Source organism: Stegostoma tigrinum, chromosome 29 (assembly GCF_030684315.1).
Source record: "Stegostoma tigrinum isolate sSteTig4 chromosome 29, sSteTig4.hap1, whole genome shotgun sequence".
Taxonomy (NCBI): Eukaryota; Metazoa; Chordata; class Chondrichthyes; order Orectolobiformes; family Stegostomatidae; genus Stegostoma; species Stegostoma tigrinum.
In genome coordinates this window covers 30794697-30815249 of record NC_081382.1, presented here as the reverse complement: position 1 = coordinate 30815249, position 20553 = coordinate 30794697, and the positions used below count along the sequence as shown (strand labels likewise).

General features: G+C 39.0%; 1 protein-coding gene across 13 annotated transcripts in view; it reads left to right on the top strand.

The window, feature by feature from the left end:
- LOC125465223 (disabled homolog 2-interacting protein-like) overlaps nt 1–20553 on the top strand; it is a 669026-nt gene that overhangs the window by 494325 nt on the left and 154148 nt on the right. The window contains exon 1 of one of the 13 annotated variants that reach the window (XM_048558468.2): nt 5845–6113. The exons of 11 other annotated variants lie outside the window; for them this stretch is intronic. The gene's annotated coding sequence lies outside the window, so the exon portion shown is untranslated. Of the gene's footprint in view, nt 1–5844; nt 6114–18263; nt 18360–20553 lie in introns of those variants that run through there. One more of the 13 variants, XM_048558467.2, reaches the window with a different exon arrangement.

Here is a 20553-nt window from a genome sequence, read left to right as displayed (position 1 = left end):
ATGTATTCTAATCAATGTGTGCTCACATCAATTTATTATACAAATGATTATTCAGAAACATAAATTAAGTAATGTGTATTTTAATAAGAAGCTTTTAGAAGTAACTAAACAGTGTTACACAATATAGCTTTTCTCACTATTTATTATGTATTCCACAACCAGTGTCATTGGGCACTTGCAGGAGGTTAAACTGACCTTCTCTTATTGGCTGTGAATCTTGAGACATTATGATCCCTGTGGATCACAAGAATCAGATTGACTGATGCCCAAATGAAGAAATTGCCAAGCACAGTTTCATCTTTTGTAATCTTTATTTGAACGTGAACCAGAATCAATGTAAATTAAACTTAAGTTGGTAAGTATGCATTACAGAGACAATCTTGGAGAGATTTTAGGTGATCTACTCCATCAGTATAGCCAATATTTTCAACCACAAACTTCTTTCAAGCTTGAATTTTCCGAGGGCAGAATTCCAGTCTCTTCAGAGTCTTCCCCCTACATCTCTATAGACTGCATTGTCTGTGTAAACAGGGTTTGGCCACTGGTAGCAGAGTACCTGTCCAATGCATTACTTTTGTAGTCATAATGTTTATCCGGTTTGTTCTGGTAAACATCCCTGCAAAATATTTACACCTGTTGATAGGGCACAACATTGGTGGTGGTGGAATTGAATGTTAGGCAGTGAAGGTTTATTTGATTCATAGATAGTAGGAACTGCAGATACTGGAGAATCTGAGATAATAAGGTGTAGAGCTGGATGAAGACAGCTGGCCAAATAGCATCAGAGGACCACTTGGCCCAAAATGTCAACTTTCCTGCTCCTCTGCTGCTTGGCCTGCTGTGTTCATCCAGCTCTACACCTTGTTATCTAAGGTTTATTTGAGATTTGTTTCCTCACACTTAAGGGGCATGAAATATTTGCCACCTGAAGGTCTTCCAACTCTAATTTCAAATGTCTCTAATTTTAATCATTCCAGGATATCAGTCACATCTTCTGTCTTTCCCCCAAGCTTTGAAATTCCCTACCTTATATCCCCATGCCTCATTACCCTTCTCTTTAAAAAAAAGTGTTCTTTGTTGATCAAGCTTTTGGTCGTTATCCTGATTTCTTCTCCGATGGCATGATGTAAACCATGACAAAATTTATTTTATTGATTATTGCTCGTTTCAGGCACCTCAAGTGGTTTTGAGTTGCTTAAATGCACTGTATAAATATAACTTTTTGCTGTTAATGATGCATTTGAAGAGGATAATGAGCAGTCATTTGTCAGCCCAGACCTGATTGTTATCCATGTCTTTCTCTTGCATGGACTAGTCATTAATTTGACAAAATTTCAAATGGAACTGAAATGCTCGGTGAACAGCCACTTCTCCGACTTTGAGGGAAGGCAAGTCATTGATGAAGCAGATGCAGATTTTGTACAAAGCGTGTTTATTACCTGATTTTTAAAAAAAAAATATTTAGGACAATGCAGTCTTAACATGAGTCAGATTTTTGACTGGTTCATATTACTTTCTAACCCTTAATATTTAATAATACAATATACAGGGTAATCTTCTGCTGAGACGTCAGGCATGTAAGTTGCGCTCAGGCCTTTCACATTTGAGATGTGCAGAGACTTAGTATAGTGACCTACCCACTGATACAATCTCCTTTCCTGCCATGAAACAACAATTCTTATCTAATTTTGTTCAGATTAAGTTTTAGATATTTTGCTCTGTATTTTTGCAGTTTAGATCAGGAAGGTCCCAGATTTATTTGATCTTTATGCCAGGTTAGCTGATATCAGGAGGGCAACATCAAAGCCATCATGGGTAGAGAATGCATGGCCTGTCAGTGAACTCCATCAGTGACATCTTGCAGCCAGATACCAGATTCCAGAAATAAATATCAGTAGGAGTTCCTATTCAAGCATGAAACATAAATAATTCATGCTATTGTTAAGAAAGGGAATCCATACAGAAATTTTAAAAAATAGATTCAAAATGCAGTACACAAGCTCATTGAAGCCCTGCATTGGACAGAAACAAAGACTAATAAAACTGATCTTATGTTGACAGTTGCACATTAGTAAAAATTCACTAAATATGGTTGGTACTCTTGCAAAAGGCCTGTCTTCTGGAAAGAACAGCAAACTGGGAAAGGAGACGACTACAGATCACTGTAAAGCAGAAGCCAATGATCAAGCCATTGGCCGACCGGTCATCTGGAAGTTTAAAAATAATTAATTGTTTGGTAGTATAGAGCTTAAATATTGCTTAAAAAGAGAAAAGCTTCAACTGTGTGTCTCTTTTCAGCAATTTTAAAAACACTTCCTGCTTCTATTTAGCATTATTGCCTTTGACTTTGTGAGCACTTCAGACTCTTATGAGAAGGGAGCCATATCAAAACCATATTATCAACTTTTTTGCTGTTTAAGAAAAGCCCTGATGCATCACCTAACAGGATACAGTTCTGGCAAATGGACAATCACTCCTTTCTCCTGACAGTTGCAAGCGAGAAAAGGATGTTCCCTGATGAAAGTTGTCAAGTAAATCAACCCCTTAATTGCCCCTGGCCTTTGCATATGACTAAATTGCAACATTTATAGTACAAAGGTGATTTGGCTCAAATGATCCATGCTATGTTTACAATATATTTAGCATCTCCTCCCTATTCTCCTTCACCTAATTTCACCAATGTATCCTGTTGCTTTCTCTCTCGTATGTTTATCTCATTTTCTCTTAAAACTGTCAAAACTGTTTGCTTCAATCGCTTGTTTTGGTAGTGAGTTCCATATTCTTACCACACTGGATAATCTTTCCATTGCATCAACTCTGCAGTTCAGTTTTATCTGACAGCTGTTTTCAGTTTGATGTCTTAATGAATAGCACAATCATGCATAAATGGGCTGTAAGTGCTATTTGGCATTTTTTTTAATTTAAAAAGACATTTTATTTTACCGAAAGTGATAGCATGTTTCCCCTGATGGGTGTACACACTAAGCAAAAGAGAGAAGTCTCAAATTTGTATTGGATTATGGATGGATAGGATAACAAGAATTACCATAATTTTCTTTAGCTAAACATCAATTATGGTGCTCATTTCTTAAGTGAAATGGAATATTAATGTTATACATTTGGTGTAGGTAAGCATGGTGGTGCTTTTATGGTTCGCATGAAAGAGCAGGCAACACCTTTCAAACAGTGGCAACTTTAATATTACTGTGGGATTATCACTTGGATTCAACATGGCATGAATTCTGTTTTCACTGGGGAGTATAGGACTGGAGAATAACCTAAAAAGAAAAGCTACATCTTCCAAGAGTGAAGTTAGCAAAAATGTTTACACGCAAAGGATGTGCAATTTCGAACTCTCTTCTGCAAGCAGCAGTTGATGCTGAATCAATTACTAATTTTAATTCTGATTTTTTTTCACAAAATCTTTTAGAGATAAGCAGAAAAGAGAATTAGGCAACAGAACACAATGATGTCACTTGCATTGGTGGGACTAAGAAGTCTACTCCTTTCCTTTGTTCTCATGACTGTTGCTTGACTATCAATATTTGATTCTGTGAATTTTATAGGCGTCTTTATTGAGAGTGTGGATGTTCAATCAACTTACAGACTTCCTCAGTGTCCTTTTGAAGCTATGTTTTAGGAGTCACTTAGGATAGCCCAGGTCTTATGTCAAGAATTTACTGTAGCCTATGCTAGCTTCTTCCTCATTCAGCACAACTTGGAGTAGGGGGTCAAATTTGCATGTGTGGTCCTTCAACCTTTACTCTCAGGTCTTCACCTTTGCAGATGTAATCTTATACTGGGTAAGGTTTTTTTTACCTTATTCGGGAAACATGTTTCCTTTTCACGTTCTTTGCTGTTTCAATCATTTTTGAAAGCATCAGTATATACGGAACTTACAGAATTATAAACAGAAATATAAAACTAATACACATAGCTATTTAATCAGTAATTTCAATTAGGTTTTGTTTTAAACAGACTGCTAGCCTACACGCTTGACGATAGTTAGGAGCTAGAAGATACAACACTGTTTGATAACCAGTTCAGATATCATTGCGTTGTCATAGAAACAAAACCCACATGACATCTGTAGTGCCTAATTTGGACTAAAATTAAAGCTGCTGGAGGCTTATATAAAAGCTTCTGTATGAAAATTACACATTAACAAATATCAAAAAACACATTTACTGTACACAAGACCCTATGGTACTATCATCTGTCTGTTCTGAATAATGCCAACACCATGATATCATCAGTGTTGCAATGTTCAAACATGTAAAAACAAGCCAGGTACATCTGGTAGCGAATATGAACATCTATCTTGCTTTAAACTGTGGTGAGTGACCCTGATGGCAAAGGAAATTTGTGACAGTGTGGAAAGTAGGACAAAGCCTTTTATTAAGAGTTTAAATTATTTGGTTTGTTAACTGCAGGGTGGCATCTAAAAGAGGCCAGATATCTTTTCCGGGTCAGAAAACTGAATCAGAAGCAGGTTCTGGTGTGTCATTCTTGTGCAGCTGCTAGTGCCTTGTTATAAAGTAACATTAGCTGAATAAGATTTCTGAAGAAGGGCCTAGGCCCGAAACATCAACCTTCCTACTCCTCTGATGCTGCTTGGCCTGCTGTGTTTGTCCAGCTCTATACCTTGTTATCTCAGATTCTCCAGCATCTGAAGTTCAAACTATCTCATTAGCTGAATAATGTTCGAAGTCACGCGACGCTGGGTTATTATCCATCAAGTTTATTCCCAAAAGCTTGTGTGAATTCAAATAAATTGTTGGACTATAAACTGGTGTCATGGGATTTCTGACTTTGTCCACCCCAGTCCCAACACCGGCATCTCAACGTCCTGAGTAATGTTTGGTAGAAATGTATAACGGACTATTTCCAGTTTTGTCACTTGAGACTGCTCTCAAATTAAAAGGAAGAAAATGATGCTTGCAAGAGTACTTTTTTACCCAAAAGTTTTACATTTAGATTTTGTTAATTTTATTCTGATAACTACCTAATTTGTTTTTGTTTTGCTACCAGTGTCTGTTACATGGATTTAAGCAGCTCTACGGAAGTTAACTTCAGGGTAGTGTGAATAATAAGGGTGAGGCTGATGATTCAGGCTTAGAAATTTGGCCCAATGCAGTACCCCAGCCTAAGATGAGCTTTTGAGATTGTTGTATATGCAAATAAGGGTCCTAATGGCTGTTTGAGGCCCCAACTATAAAATTAGTTCACCCTTAGCCAGCCAGTGCATGAGATCCTGATGTAAAGGTATATATCTTGAATTTCTAAAGCTTGCCTGTGATATCTCAGAATGTTGACTGGAAATCTGGGTGGAAGAGTGGATAACTAACACGTCTAGTCCTGAAATTGTCGATAAGGAAATGTGATTAAATGCCCGTTGAATGACAAGGAAGAAAATGTACAGGTTATCTTCCTTTGCTCTTACTGGGAATATTTCAAAAGGAAATGTCTTTTGACATTAATGGAATATTACAGCATTAGTGCCAAGCAAATCTGGCTAATATAAGCCTCTGTTTTGTTTCTGTTTTATTTTCACAGCCAATACAGTTGTGTGCCTGGCTGCCGTGCTGTGAATTGTAGATGTGAAATTAGCCCCCATTGTAAAACAGTCAAAACTGAGTGATTCCAATACTGTCTATTGTAATGGCAAACTGAAATTTTAAACAAAAATTGTTAGTCTGTATATATGTGGAACAGGACCAAGAGTTAATTATTAAAACAAAGAATGGCCACATAGTTAACATGTTACTGATACTGTATTCAGTGTTTTTATGGGGTCAAGGCAAGAACTCAGTTGCTGCCTTGTGAAGGCCAGTCACCTGATAATTGCAGGACAAAGACCACACTCCCTAGCTGTGGCCGCCTGAAAGTTGCTGATTTTCTTTACCTTCTCATGCTGAATACTACTGAGATATGGAAGAGTTGGATTACACTGGGGAAGAAGAAAAAAACTGTACATCAGCTGAGCTTTGAGAGTGGAGCAACTATTAAGTGCAGTGGAAACAGGGCAGTCTGAGTTGATGCCTGGAATGTATTGAAAATCTCGATGTGCCAGATGAACAATTCAAAAGAGTGGAATATATTACACTGGAAAGGCAAGTGCATATTTATATTTGCTTTAAGGAAAGGAACAGTTGGAGTTTGAATTCCCCAGAGATCATAGATGTGGATTTTATTGAATCAGTTGTTAACTTTGAGTTAATGATGGTAGGCTAATGAAACAGCCAAACTTTACAATGAGCCTGATTTTAATCAAGAACTGGAAGCCATCCAGGAGCATTCTAAAGTTTTATTTCTGACCATTCATTCGTAGTTGTTTGCATGTAAACCTCAACTCCTTTTGAAATGGAAAACATTTCTAGTGCTGAGATGTGCTCTTTCATTGTACTTATGCAGTCTGAACTCTCATTGCTTTTTTTTTCATTCTATTACAAAGAAGCATATTTAAATTGTGGCTTTCAGCCATTTCGCTGAGTGGGCAGAATACATTGAAAAAAGCTAACATTTTTCTCAGTCAGATTCAGATTGCCTAATGTTTTGGGAGTTCATTTTGAATTCCTTTCTCTGCTTATTCTTTAATATCTGTTCCCCCTGTTGTCTGTGCTTTGGACACTTGGACCAGTTTATGTATTTAAAAAATCTACCCACCTACTCCTGTCAATGAGAAGGACAAAAGGACGCAGAATTCACTTTGCAGTTCAACTCTATTTTCTTAATAAAATATTCCTTGTTAAAAAGACTGTGTGAGAATTTCCCAAATTCCCATCATATTCTCTCTCTCTCTCTCTCTCGCTCTGGCTATATCTGTCTGGACAACATTACCCAAAATGATCACATGCTTGAACTGGGCCATTGGAGTCTCCTTCCTCTCTGACGTAGGGCTGACTCCCTTCCATGAAGATGGGTCTCACAGGGGATCTTCTCCTGGTCTTCCACCATGAGTCTTCGCTGAGCGGATGGCTTCCAGGCATGTGTTTTTTTTTTCTCCCTCTTGCTCCAGACTTTCCTAAAGGTTCTGTGGCCTTTCACCATCAGTCTTGATTTGGGTTCAAAGCATTCAATGGGTTCGTGCCAACACCCTTCGCTGTTGCCATGCAACAGAGGTGTAAAGTGCACGTACCCGGGAACTGGCTGGAACTTGAGGTACCAGAAAGTCTGATCAATATTCCTCCCATACAACCAACCCAAGGGTTGTGTAACTGGCTCCACCTGAACCTTTTGTGACCACGTTTCACCTTGGTTTCCATTGTTCTCTGTAGCCAGTATCTGCTGGCTATTTAATTTAGATTGACCAGTTAGCTGCAGACCCACTTTCTCTGACAGAGGGTCAATTTAGAATATCGAGTTGTGGGCCTGTGGTTACTTGACAGCACCCCATTCAGTGGATTGCAACATATAGCTTGAAGCAACTTTTCCTGGAGATTGAAATCCTTTTTGTTTACATTTGTTAAGAATTGTGATTTAGCTGAAACAAATTGAAATAATTGCTACAGTATTGTACTCAACAGACAAACATTTAGTTATCTTTATCAATTTAATTTTGTGCTTAAGGTCTTCGTGCAATACTGTATTTCACTATAAAATCTAGGAAAGTGTTTCATTCAGTTTAATTAATGAGTTTATTAGACATTGATTGAGAGATTGTCTTTACACTGTGCTGCTAAACACTCACTTTCATGTATTTGAGATCCGACCAACAGTGGTAGTATTTTTAGCAAACTTGTAAATGGAGTTGGGTGGAATTTGACTACACATTCATGAGTATGTAACAAGTAGAGTAGGGGTCTGAGCACCCAGCCTTGCAGGGCACCAGTGTTGAGGATTACGGTGGACGTGGTGTCATCACCTATTCTTGCTAGTTGCGGTCTGTGGGTCGGGAAGTTGAGGATCCAGTTAGAGCCAAGACCTTGGCCTTGCAGTTTAGGTGTGAGCTTGTTTGAAATTATGGCATTGAAGGCAGAGCTATGGTCAGTTTTTCAAAAAAAAAAGAGCCTGATGTAGCTGCCTTTATTATCCAAATGTTCCAGTGATGAGCGTAAAGGCCTGCAAGATAGTGTCTGCTGTGGACCCGTTGAGCCAGCAAGCAAATTGCAAAGGATCAAGGCAATCTGGGAGGCTGGAGTTGATGTGAACCATGACTAACTCTCAAAGCACTTCATAATTACGAAGGTTACAGCCACTGAGGCCTAGTCGTTGAGGCATGCGGCATAATTTTTCTTTGGCACCGGAAGGATGATATTCTTAAAGTGGGTGGGAATTTCAATCTTCAGTAAGGAGAGGTGACAGATATCTATGAATGCTCCCAACAGCTGGTCCGCACAGAATCTGTGTTCAGCTGGGGACTCCATCCAGGCCAGTCATTCCCCTGGGTTCACTGAAGAAGATCAATCTGATGTCTGTGGTGGTGACTGTGGGTACAAACGCAGCTGAGGCATTTGCGTTAAGTGATATTGTTTCACTGACCTTCTGTTCAAAACGAGCGTAGAGTGCATTGAGTTTGTTAGGTAGGAATGTACTGTTGCCTGCGATTCCGTTCACCTTCGCTTTATAGCCCATTAAGTCATGTAAGCTTTTCCAAAGGATGTGGTTGGTCTGGGTCTCAAACTTAGTTTGGTATTACCTCTTGGTGTCTCTAATGGCCTTCCGAAAGTTGTACCTGGATTTCCTGTATAGGTCAGCGTTGCCTAGCTCGTAATGCCTCAAACCTGGACTTCAGTAGGGAGTCAGTCTGGCTGTTCATTCATGGGTACCGGTTGGGGAACATTCAAACTAACTTCTTTGGTACCATTTTGAGTCAGGATAATCTGAGGCCTTGTTCATCGTAGCCAATGACTTCAACCAGTCTCAAGACTGTTTGTGGCATTATATACTTCAAGTGCACCCTCCCCTTCTACATGGCATGAGATGTAGACCACTGTCAGGATAGTAGTGGTGAACCTGCACGGCATGGTTAACACAGCTGTAATCAAATTCGTGTAGGTAAATTGCTGCATTCGTTCAATGTTTTTTCTCGAAAAACGTTAACAGCTCCTCATGATAACTTTAAACAAACTGTTAACATAGCTCAGTACAAGTACTTTAATGCCCTCTTCCATAGCCTTCTCTTCCTGAAACATCTTTTAATGTTAAGCCATTCAGGACTTACATTCATGTGTTCTGAATGTTTTGGAGACTGCTAAACTGCATTTTTGCTGCTAGCTTTTTTCCTCTAATGACCTGTTTCTTTCTGTGAAAGAAAATTGCATACTCCTTCCTTTCTGGATGGTTCTGCTTTCTAAAAGAATTTTTCTGTCTCTCCCATTGACTCTCTGCCTCAGATGGTTTTTAGAGTTATGAGATGGCAGGTCAGAAGGGCCACATGGAGTGTACATGCTGCAGAGTGTGAAGTCATAGACGTACCACAACTGGATTTAAGTCCCACCCAATACCTCTGAACAGGTTGATTGAAATATCTGTAAACTGGGTAAACCAACTGAGGACTAAAGCTATGGAGGACAAGTTTCCAGAGTGGGTTAAGGATGGCCTTCTAAAACAGAATGCTGAGGAGCCAACAAGGACATGCTATTTTAGATTTAGTATTATGTTTTTTAAAAAAAGGTAAATAACAATCATGTTGTAAAAGAACCTTTAAGGATTAGTGGCCACAATATGTTGGAATTTTACATTTGTGTATGAAAGTGAGATCATTGATTCTGAAGCTAAGATGTTAAATTTGAATAAAGTGTATGAGAAAGACAAGAGGCTGAGGTGGTTTGAGTAAAAAGCATGACTGTACATAGACAATGGATTGTCTTTAACGATCTATGACTTGATTTGCAGCAACGAAAGATTGCTACAAGGTGCTAAAGCTTAGTCAACCAAAGCTGACAAAGGAAATTTAGGCTTACATAAGATTAAAGAAAAAGAGCCTATAACGTTGCTAGAAATTGCAGGAATTCTGAAAATTAGGAGGTTTTTAGAATATGCAGGAGAATGAAGAAATTCCTCGGGAAAAGTAGAACAGATTACAGGGTACAATCTAGCAAAAATGGATCTAATAACTTCTTTTAGGTACATTAGAAAGAAAACATTTGGCTAAGACAAATATGGGTCCAATGCAGCCAGAATCAGGAGAATTTATAATGGGGAACAGAAATCTGGCAGAGAAGTCAAGTGATTACTGTGTATCTGTTTTCTATGAAGAAGCCACAAGGTCTCTCCCAAAACTGGAGATCAAAGTGGCTTTTGAGGCATTGAAGGAAATTATCAATAGCAACAAGATTGTACTGGAGAAATTCATGGGCTGAAAGTTGATTAGTCAACATCCCAGTGTAATGGAGGTGACTGTAGACATCAGATGCATTGATGATTATCTTCTAAAATTCTAAATAGATTCTCAAATGATTCATGCAGATTAAAAGTTAGCAAGTGTCACATTCATATTTAGGAAGAAAGCAAGAAACTAACTGGGAACACAGACCGGTCAGCTTTATATCAGTAGGAGGAAAAATTTGGATTCCGTTATAAAGGACAAAATAAGTAGATAAGAACCAAAAGAACTGTGGATGCTGTAAATCAGGAACAAAAACAAAGTTTCTGGAAAAGCTCAGCAGGTCTAGCAGCATCTGTGGAGGAGAAAAAGAGTTAACGTTTTGGGTCTGGTGACCCTTCCTCAGATAAATAGATACTTAGTTGAAAATCTGGTCATAGGTCAGCATGGATTCATGAATGGAAAATGGTGTAAGATGAACTTGTTGGAATTTGTTGAAGATTTTACTAACAATTAGTAAAATTTCATTGGTTTTTGTTTTTTTATCTCTGAAGGTTTGTGAACAGTTAAGGTTCTGTACCAAGGATTTGAAATTTCAGTCTTTAAGTATCTTTAAGCTAGAAATTGATAGATTTTCGTTTACCAGTGGTGTAAAGGATTATGAGGGTGCGGTGGGTAAAGACATTGAACGCTTCAATCGACCATGATTGTAGTGAGTGCTAGGTTAGCCTCAATGGGCTGAAAGGCCTACTCCTATTCCTAAGTTTCTGTTGCCGCATAGGACACCTTGTTGTTCGGCAGCAGCCCTGCCTTTATTTCCAGACCATTGAACTCCTTATCTTGAAGGTTTTAAAAGACTCATTTAAATTATGTAAATATGTTTCCAGATAACCCTTCACTCTTGGAACTAAAATGAAACTAAAACAAAAGTCTCCACTTCTTAGCACATGCAATGTTGAAGTACAGATCAAATTTAAAGCTATATGTCATTTTGTCCACTTTAGAACCCAAGTTTCCAAATGATAATATCATGAATCTTCATCTCAGTAGACTCAGCTGTGATGCACTCAAAGGTCAAATTGCCTGATGGCAAAGAGCAAGTGTATTCATGCTGTGACAGTATTTTGTGAGAACGACAAAACAATCTAATTTTGTTCAGCGTTTTTAGTGATTTCTTTGGAACTCATTTATTTGCCAATACAGAGTTGCAACTTACATCTTCGTCTACTTGTATCTAAATATTGTGATTTTAATTGGAGACTAATACAGATGACATCCTAAACATTGTTCATGTGTTTTGAGGAAAGTCACTGACCTGAAACAGTAACTCTGATTTCTCTCCACAGATGCTGTCAGACCTGCTGAGCTTTTACAGCAATTTCTGTTTTGCATCTTAAACATGGTTGTTCGTACTGTGTCTAAATTTAATGCAGTGCCAAATGACTAAAGGGAACAACAAAGCATGAACAAAATCGAAGTTGTTGGAAAAGCTCAGCAGGTCTAGCAGCATTTGTGGAGGTGGAAACCAGAGTTAATATTTTGGGTCCTGTGACTATTCCTCAGAACCTCAGAACAACCAAGCATATGAATGAATTTAAGATTTAAATTTTTAACTGTGCTTTCCTATGTTTTATTGATTGAAATCAAGCTATATACAAATTAAACGGAAAGAAATCTTAGCAGAAATTGCAGTAGTATTCACCAAGGGTGAGTATGCAGTATTTCCAGTGTATTGTTTGTGAATGTTAGTAAGTTGTGTGTTACGAGAACAAGTCAGGATTCATTATCTTGACATCGTTGATCATGAACATCTGATAAACAGTGTAATGCAGGCATTTCCACTCATTCTTCTCACATGGTCCTTTTACCTCAAATTCTCAATTGCTTCAAGAATATTACCTGTTCACTGCAGTCTCATGTTGGTACACTACAGCAGATTTCCTAAGTATTTTTGCAAGGTTCACAGTTGATGCTAACTTGAAGTGTATTGGCAGCCAATTGAGCCCTTGAATTTTCATCGCCAGCACGAGGGAAACTGAACTGCACATGCTTAAAATATCTGAACACACACTGCAAAGATATAACCCATGTTTCGACTAGCATTAACTGCAAAATTACTGATGTCTAGTTAGCTTCAATTCTGGCACGTACATGTCAGAGGTCAGAGAGCCACCTTTCCAATTAACTCTCATTTTGGGCAAAGGAGGACTGTATATGTGTTTGTGTTAAAATGAAAACATTTGAAGACTTTCAACCATTCTCCACTTCCCACCCCATCACAGGATGAGAGAGGAATAAAATACGCAATGCAATCACAAGCAACTGTCTACCACTTTTCTTAAGGTTCAGTAATGAGTCTGTGTTTTCCAATCAAGGCATAACACCTGATTCTGAGCTAGCAAGAACTGCTGATGGTGGAGATAGAGATAACACAGTGTGGAGCTGGAGGAACACAGCAGGCCAGGTAGCATCAGAGGATCAGGAAAGTTGACACATCAGTCTGGGACCCTTCTTTAGAAATAGGGGAGGGGGAAGGGAGCTCCAAAACAAACAAAGAGGGGACAGTGGGAATGGGATGGTGATGGGTGAGTGCAGGTGGGCAGTGGTGGGGGTTGGACAGTGAGGTGAGAGAAGCAGGTAGGTGGCAGAGAAGACAGACAGGTTGTGCTAGGTCAAGGAGGCGGGAATGAGAGGGAGGGTTGGTCATGGGTTGAGGCCAGGAGTGGGGAGATTTTGAAATTAGTAAAGTCCACATTAAGATCATTGAGCTGTAGGCACCCAAGGTGGAATATGAGGCGTTGCTCCTCCAGTTTCTGGTTGGTGTCATTTGGAAACTGGAGGAGGCCCAGGGTGGACATGTTACCCAAGGAGTTGGAGGGGGGGGGGGGGGCGGGGGTGGGATTCGAAATGGCTCATGGCCAGAAGTTGTTGTCGATTGTCGCGAACAGAGCACAGGTGCTCTACAAAGTGGTCTCCGAGCCTTCTGATTCTGACTCTGACAGCTTTTGAACCAGAAGGCACAGCTGTGCTATTCCTTAACAGCTCAGATAAATTTATGCTGCAGTTTCCTACCCCACCTGCAAAGTTGAGTCTTTTACCTCACAATCTCTCCTTCCCACTTGCTGCTTCAAACACAGTTCTTCACCCCTTTTGGTCCTGGGGGTGTAATTAAATGACAATGAGGCTCTGCCATTAAATTTGTAGAGTTATGGAGTCCGTTCGGCCCAGTGTCTGCACTGACATATCTACACTAACTCCACTTTCTAGCATTTGGCCTTTTAAGTGCTCATCCACGTACTTCTTGTAGGTTGAGATTTCCTGCTTCTACTACTACCCAAATGGAGTATTCAAGATTCCTACTGAAATAACTCCATAGAAGGTGGTATCCCATCAGCAAGTCACCTTTTATTTCCATGTGGAGATTGATCCAGCTCTTGAGGTGAGCACGATGTTTTTCACTTCCTGTTAATTAGATCCACTCAGGGAGCTCATATTTCAGGTCCACTTGACTACATCCTTCCCCTTCTGAGGGGATGGACATAGGACAGTTCCCTTTTGTTTCCTCCAACTCTGCCTCTGATATGGGCAGTTTGGTGGCATAGGCGTTGAAGTGGTGACATCCACTGTATCCACCTCAGATTTGAAAGAGAGGGTGAATCTGTGGGTTCTAGAACACTTGGAAAGGCTGTTGAGGAGACCGGAGCCACTTTGAGAGTTTGCTTTCATATTGTCCACATGCTTAGTCAGCGTCACTGCACCCACCCAAATTTTATACATCTCTGGACCTGACCTCACATCAACCATGCTATTCCCATGGTTCCTCCAGCAAACGTTGTCCCAAAGTAGAGCCTCTTTCGTTTAATGGAGTCTTGGTGTTCCTGATGCCATTTCACGGTCCCTCCCCAAGAATCAGAAGACCAGACGTAATCTGTTGTGGAATCTTCTCCCCATTAGCAACTCTGCTGGAGATATCCCTGTAGTTGCGGGGGTGTGGCTCAAGAAGCAAATAGGACCTGGGACAGTTTGATATTTAATGAAACTTTAAGATGTTTCTTTAAGTCCACCTTCTGGCTCTTTCTGCCAGACCATTGGATGATGGATGATATGGAGCTGCCCTTGCATTGAATACCATTCAACTTAAGGAAATTCTCAAATTCCCTTCTGGTAAACGATGGTTCATTGTGTGACCAACACTTGCTGGAATCCATGCATTACAAAAGATGTCTGCAGATTTTTAAATTGCCGTCCCAATGACAAATGAACTCCATGCATGTCTAGCTACTTTGAATGGGCTGTAACTATGACTAAGAACACTGAACCCATAAAGGACCTGCATAGACAGTGTAACCGAGTGCGGGGTTTACCCAGCCATTCTCACGAGTTTGGAGAAGCTGTGATGGATATTTTTGTTCTTGTTGGCACTCTGGGCACTGCCCCACCAATTCTGTACCCAATCCTGGCCACCAGCCATAACATCTCACCTACATTTTCATTTTGGACATGCTCAATGACCCTGGGAGTTCAGCCAGTATCTGGTGGCAATCTTTGCTCGAGGCAATCATGCTCGCTCCCAATTATATGCTTTTTTTCAACTGTGATATGGTCTTTCTGAGTCCAAAACAGTTTCAATTCTGGTTGTGACAGCCGTTTGGTTTCCTAGATCACCAGCAGCTTTTCCAGTTTTGTCAGAACCAGATCTTTGTTTCCAAAGTCTGATATTGTAGCTGTGACTGGAAGTGTGTCCAGAAAATTTAAAGCCATTACAGGCTCTTCCAGTGTGGTGTATCTGCCAGTGGGAGGCAGCTCAATGCATTCTCATTTGATACTTAGCTTCATGGATGATGTTCCAGCTGTAATTATATGCACTTACTATAAGAGCCCGCTGTTGAATTTGGCCTGAAGCTGTTGGCCGCACTGTCTTGCCTTCCTTAAGCAGGCCTAGCCACGGTTTGTGGTCTGTTATTACAAATTTGTCTTGAAAGGTATTGGTGGATCTTCCTGACTCCAAAATAGATTGTAAAATTTTCCTCTGTATCTGGGCATGTTTACGCTCTACATTAGCCAAGGTCCTGGATGCATTTGCTACTTGGGGTTCCTCTCCATTGGGCCACCTATGAGCTAATACTACCTCAATGCAGTATGAGGAGGCATTAGTGTCAATACACAGTCGCACTTGGTATCATAGTCTGCCAATGCATTAGAGGACAATAGACTTTTCTTCACTTCCCTGAAAGCTGTGGCTTGGCCACGTGACCATTTTCATGGTTGACCCCTTAGCAGTTGATGAAAAAGTGCTGGATGGAGACCAGGTTATGTATGAACTTTCTGTAATAAATCATTAACCTAATTGCAAGTACGCATGACTCATGTCCAGCTTTGTGAAGAACAGCACCCCTGACAGCTTTGCACATGAATCTTCTATGCAAGGAATTGGGTATTTATCCAGCAGTGAAACGTGGTTTACTGTTTATTTAAAATCCCCACAAAGGCACATCGACCCATCAGGCTTCACAGTTGATGTGACCAGTGCTGCTCATTCTGCAAAGTGGACCGGTTTGATGATTCCTTTGCTTTTGAGCCTTCCGATTTCTGCCTCTGCTTTAGTCGCAAGGTAAAAGGCACTGAGTGGGCCTTGCAGAATTGTGTAATTGCTCTCTGGTCAACGTATCAGGTGGCCTCGGTTGCTTTGATAGTCCCTAAACCTTACTGAAAATCTTCGAGATATTTAGTTTGGCATTCACTCAGGCACATCTTCTAATCAAAAATGTTGAGTCAGTTTCTCCCCATTAGGTTTGGGCCTGAGCCTTTTATACAATCAATGGTAACTGAACCAGCTACTTCTCATCAGGGACCAGAACTGAAGTTGTACCCTTAATCTGTACGGGTTCCCTGGTATAGATTCTTGGTCTGCTGAGGTCTTGCGCAAACTTGAGGGTTGGAGTCCAGAGCAAATTTTGGTAAAAGTAGCTCCGTGATTACTGTAACAGCTGTGCTAGCATCGACCTCCATTAGAACCAGGTGACCACTCTACCAGAGATAGTAGGAACTGCAGATGCTGGAGAATCTGAGATAACAAGGTGTGGAGCTGGATGAACGCAGCAGGCCAAGCAGCATCAGAGGACCAGGAAAGCTGATGCCCGCTATTCACTTGGAAAGATGGTACAACACTGGCCCAGATGAAATGTGTCTCTCTGATGTTTGAAATAGTCATGGGCAGTTTTGTGCGATCAGAGACTTTACAGCCTATGATCTTCACCGAAATTAACTGGCAACATATTAGTTGAGGCCATTGTGATCATCATTTAGAGTACTATCTGTTCTATTGGACGTTGGCAGTAGACATCCTTATAGAAATATTTCTTCCTTCGTGTTGTTTGGGGCTGAAAGAGTTAAGAGAGGCATGATGGTGGGTGTAGCCATCTCGCCTAGTTCCGTTTTAATCCTCACATCCCTTCATCTTCATCCTCTTCCAGTAAAACAAATGAAAGTAATCATCTTAGCTGGCAAGTAACTGAAAGCAAAAGGAGTGAACAAAATTGCTTCAATGGGTTGAATTTAAATATATGATTGTAAATTAAATAAAAGCATTTGTATTTCTACCATGTTTCGAGTCTGAAAGGAATTGTAAAGGTTATTTTATGGCCAGCAATTTAGTTTAGCTCTATAAGAGCAATTGTAATTTATGTGCACCACAGCAGAGTGACGCACAAGTTTATAATTTCCCATGATGCTGTGTTTAGTACCACCTTGACCAGCAGAGAGGACTGTGATATTGAACTATTAACTGTGTTTCTTTGTTTTTTTTCTACACTTTTTAGTACGAAAGACTGTGTAATGTTTAACTTTTTGGCTTGCTTTGTTTTTCTGCTTTCTAGAAAGATTCTGTTCCTACGTACATTTGTACCTAAGATGGCACCGTCAGAGGTAGCTTGTAAACTTTTCATTGTGCTCATCACATAAGTATTTGTGACAATACAAGCTAATTTTAATTCTAGACACTTCATAATATGGAGAAACTGTATTTCTCAATGAGTCATGCGAAGACCTAGACTTTCATGAACTTTTCTGATGCCTATTAAAAATTATTCAGGGAAGCGTTCTTATCATGAGTAGTCAAATGAGAGATATAGCTTTTTTCAAAAGGTTTAACCAAATAAGCACTACAAGACTTCATTCATTGCATAATTTGTTTAATGTACTTGCTTTGTGTTCATTAATCAGTTTTAATTTGTTGTGCAGTATCTATAAATATGGTGGTTTATCCATTTGCATTCTTAAGTTTGAATGAACAAAAAAATGCAGAAATCACTGAGTAAAGTTGCAATCTTATTTTTAACTGAGAGTGACCGAGGAGGACACTGACTTCATTTGATCTAAATCGGGCACTTTCTGCCACACCACATGTAATTTTTAAAAATGCCATCCATATGCACAACTCAATTGAAATTTACTTGAATATTTCATTATCAAAATCAATTTGCAGGAAATTAATTCTTGCACTGTCGTATCTTCTAGAAGTGAGTTGAATAAATTTAGTGACCTTTAGTGTTTGGCAAGTGTGGAGTATGGACGAAAATCCTAAATGTATTTCCACTTGTCATAGTTTGCTTTCCAACAAGCTCAAAAATATCATGCAATGATGAATTCTGTCTCAATTGCTAGGATATAACAATTTCTCCCTCGGGGTTTCTTTTATGTAGATGCTTTTTGCTATTTTAACAACCAATTATGAGTATGTGAAAGGATGAACTTCTACAGTGAAGTTAAACATCCCTTAGAAACCTACCAGAGTATGAGCAAGAATTCTAACTGAATTATTAATAATTATTACTGCTATTGCTTGTGAGAAATATCCACAGTATTGCATATTCGTACTGCATCTTCCCAGATAAAAGACTTTATTTTATATTTTAACCATATATGGAGATCATTGTTTTTGACTCATGGTACTTGGAGACTCCCATTTCCTGCTAGCACAAAAACTATTACTTCTGTGGGAAAGCCAAAAGCACATTTGAAAACTTTCAGAAAGTTTCTTATTACACTGATTTGTGGAAAGTCTAAACAGCAATTTAATCCAGAAATGTGACTGGTAAGTCTCTTTGGTCCAATCTAAAGCTATGGTAATGACAGTTGTATTCCTATTTCAGTTGAAGTGTTGTTTTGTGGGCAGGAAAATACAATTTTTATTGTAATCAGCTCATTATAACAAAAAGCTCTGAGGTAATTCTGACTGAACTAGGAGCACATTTTTACTTGATAGCCTGTTGTTACTGGATGTTCTATTAATTATTTTCACTTTTTAAGTATGAATGTGTGCCTGATGCCCAGGAGAGGAATGTGTTTTGTGTACGATGATTCTAACAAAAGAAGGAATTGTTAAAACACAGATTCAAGTTTCAACAAAGAAAGAAAAAGCTGCATTTAATGTTTTGCCGCATAACTATAGTGCAGTAGAAGTGAAGCCCAATGTAAACACCTTTTGTTGAGCTTAGAGCCTAAACTCCAGGAAGCCTGCTGTTACTGTTAGAATTTTTCATGTTGAACAAAGTATTTGATTCAATTTTTGTTGCACTGACTGTATTTTCAGTGAGGAATATGATGTTGCAAGTTGGCAGCGTATGAGGCTGATTTTTTTTACATTGCTGTTGAACTATAGTGGAAAAGCCTGTGTTTGTTTGGGAAATGGTAAGCTGCCAAATCCTTAAATTGCAAAAACATCCTCTATAACAAAATCAATTACCTCAATTTTTACAGAGTCTGTATTACTACAGAACAAGGAATATTTTTGACTCCAGTTGTATTGTACTTTTAAAAGAATAGAAATATTTTCATGACGTGCGCAAAACAGGAATGCCATTTTGCATTGCCTAAAATCTTGTTTTGCTTCCAGTTGCTGTTGTTCATAATTTGCCATTATAGCATTGATAGTTTTTCTATTTAGAAAATTGTTTCCAAACAAAACAGCTAAATAATGCAACATGTGCAAGATAAGTATTTAAATAGGCCAGAGGATAAAATTCAGGGGAACAGCAGAATCAGTATTAAAGTTTTAAGCATTTCCTTGTTGAATCAAGAAATAATTTTCCCCATTTTATCTTATGGTGGGCACTAGCATTTTCAGTTCAGGGAGATTCTGGCCAGACTTATGAAACATATCATCCCTGCATTTTCTAGCTGTAAGGCTCTGTGTGAAATTAATTTGAGAATTCTCAATCCAGTTTCTAGCAGTGACAGTCTCGCAGTTCAAAATTGCTTATAATCTCACTCAAGGATGGCTGTTGTGGAAAATTGAAAAAAAAATGTCTCCTGGATTAGTGAGGAGTGGTGTATAGGGTTGAATTGAGATATTTTCATGCAAACTGAAGGGAGCTTTACTCTTCTGTTGCCTGTGGTATGCATCATCTGGGAGTGCTTATGATTGCCACTCAAACAGGATGTGAAGATGCATATCACTTGCAGTTTGCCTTATCTTGGTGAACACAAATACAACAAAATATATAGTTTTGTTGTGAAATGTAGGGTAATTTATACTTTGATATTTGGGTATCTTTAACCTTTGAGAGTACTTTTCAATCTATGCATTGCTAACAGTCCCCAGAAACATTACTAAACTGTCTCTTTATGGAGAAATGTTTTGCAGATTAAGCACCACCCTACAATAACGTGGCTGAATAGGAGTGTTCAGTGGAGTGGGAAACAAAGCCTCATTCGTTGATTGCCTATAAGTAAAATCAAAAATACAATATTCTTGTTGTCAGTGTGAAAACAAATGAAATGCTGAAGCTTTGAGCCTCCATCACATTTTGAATCTTCTCAGTTTCACAAATTTCTGTAGTTTTAATTAACTTAAAGGTGAAACAAGTTTAATCCTAACCATACAAAATCAAAAGACTGCAAATGCTAGGTATCCGAAATAAAATTTGAAAATGCTAAAAATACCCAGCAGGTCAGGCCTATCTGTGGAAAGAGACATAGAGTTAACATTTAGTGTCAATTACTTTTCCTAATCGTAATGGTATCTCTGTTTCAGCAGATGGATTTAAAATGTTCATATATGTTTTGATGCCATCAGTCCACACAATAGTTAGAGGGACATTTCAGAGTAATCTGTTTTCTAAATGAATAAATATATTTGCCTTTTTATGAAATGTTATTGTTACAATTTTAAATTATACAAATTAAATGGATAAGACATGTGAACTGGTTGAACTTATTTTGTTTCAGGGTTCCTTCCAGTTTCCACTTGTTTTAAAAAAAAATGTTTGTCTCCCCTTTTTCCTGTC